Source organism: Rhinopithecus roxellana, chromosome 8, assembly GCF_007565055.1.
Source record: "Rhinopithecus roxellana isolate Shanxi Qingling chromosome 8, ASM756505v1, whole genome shotgun sequence".
In the NCBI taxonomy this organism is placed as follows: Eukaryota; Metazoa; Chordata; class Mammalia; order Primates; family Cercopithecidae; genus Rhinopithecus; species Rhinopithecus roxellana.
Genome location: NC_044556.1, coordinates 105,854,523 through 105,856,472, shown reverse-complemented (window position 1 = coordinate 105,856,472; position 1,950 = coordinate 105,854,523). Strand labels below are relative to the sequence as shown.

The 1,950-nt window shown below is 43.9% G+C and overlaps 1 pseudogene across 1 annotated transcript; it reads right to left on the bottom strand.

Annotated features, from left to right (window-relative positions):
• Nucleotides 1-853: 853 nt before the first annotated feature.
• LOC104679202 lies at nucleotides 854-1,688 on the bottom strand (annotated as a pseudogene). The gene has a single exon (XR_004058868.1). The product of XR_004058868.1 is annotated as a 40S ribosomal protein S3a-like (transcript).
• Between the last annotated feature and the right edge of the window lie 262 nt (nucleotides 1,689-1,950).

Sequence of the window (1,950 nt, the reverse complement as noted above, 5' to 3'; positions counted from 1 at the left end):
ATTCAATCTTGAGATCTGAGAATAATATTCTTTGACTCCATGTCCCTTATTCCGGACACACTGGGCAGGGATTGGGTCCCCAAGACTCCAGGGGATCCTACTCCCATGGATTGCCTGAGCTCAGCTCATGCTGAAGCTGTTATGGGTTAGACTCAAGTGCCTGTGGCTCCCCCAGGCTGCCACTGCACACTGGTGGCCCTACATGTCTCAGATCTCATAGGTTGCTCCAACCTCATGCCTCTTCTGGGCATTGCTCTAGTGGGAATTTTCAGTGGCAGTCTTCTCCTGGTAGAAGTTCTCTGCCTTCTCCAAGGCTCTCCAAGGCATCTTTTGAAATCTAGGTGGAGGTAGCCATGTTTCCACAGATCATGAACTCTGTGTGCCTGCAGAGTTAGCATCACATAGATGCCACCATGTAATACAGCGTGTACCCTGCTGAGTGGCTTGAGCAACAGCTAGGGCAGCCAAGAAATGCTGCACCAGAATGCAGGGAGCAGAGATTTGAGGTGGTCCTGGGCAGTGAGGCCACAGGCACCTTGGGTCCCTCTTTTGAAACTGTTCTGCCCGCAAGGCCATGGCACTTTGGGCCTGTGAGAGTAGGGTATCCACAAAGATTTCAGAAATGCCTTTGCCATTACTCTTTCCTTGTCTCGGTGAATAGCACCTGGCTTCCTTCTATCCATATTAACCTCCATTTCAAACAGTTGCTTAGCCACACCCTTAATATTCGCTCCAAAACACACTTTCTTTTTCTTTACATGGCCAGGCTGAGAATTTTCCAAATCTTCAAGTTCTATTTCTGTTTTGATAATGAATTCCATCTTTAATTATCTCTTTTTGCATTTTTTATTTTACAAATAGCACTTTTTATTTGACACTATTTGAAATCTGAACTTTAAACAGATTCTTGGACTGGTGGTTCATATCCATCAGCTCATTCAACTTTAGCACCTGTCTCGTCCCCAGTGGCTTTTCCAGAACTACTGCCTTCACCATGAAGCTCCTTGAGCTTTCCCAATTCAAACTTGGGCTTCTTCAGCATTTTTACTTTCTAACGAAGACATCATGGAGAGGATAAACAGATTGGCAAGCCTTTTCTATGTCTTTTCCAATGCTGTCTGGAATCAATTTATTGACCACTTCTTTCAAGTCATTTGTCTGCACCTCTCGGATCATGATTTCCATCATCTTCTTCCGGATTTGGCGGACCTGTTGGTGCTGAGCCTAAGAAGTCTTCTGTATCTGATTGTTGTGTTTTTTAGTAAAACCAACACAGAACAGACAAAGCAAGTAACCATCGGTAGCCTTGACATCAACATGAGCTTCAATCATTGTCTGCTACTTTTTGACCATGGAACACATTTTGTCACGGGTAAGTCCATGCCATGGAAGTTAGGCAGGCAGTTTTTGCCCTGAACATCTTCAGTAATCAGCTTGAATTTTCTAAACGCAACTTCATCATTCTGCAGATCAGCAAGACTCACTTCAAACACATGACCCTTGAGACCATCAGGTGCAATTTTGGTTCCTTGGGTCCTGGTGATGAGCGTCTTTCCAATATTTCTTATATTGAACATAGCAGGTGCTTTCACATCACACCAATCTTTCTTAGAAAATGGACCAACCACTTTCTTCTTGGCTCCCTTTTTGCCGCCTTTCGTAAGGCGCTTGTTCTTGTCAACTGCCATGGTGCTGGTTAGAGAGCCAAAAGGCTCTTTTTGCGTTTTTCTATAAGCAGTCAAGAGAAGCCGTGCAGCACCCTGAGTGGTTTGTTGAGATACTTTTCATCAAATATTCTAGTTCATTGTCCTTAGGTTCTGCCTTCCACAGAGTACCAGGACATGGATAAAATTCAGCCAAGTTATTTGCCACTTTATAACAAGAGTGGCCTTTCCTCCAGTTTCCAGTAAGATATTCCTCATTTTCAAATAAAACCTCAGCAGAATGAAC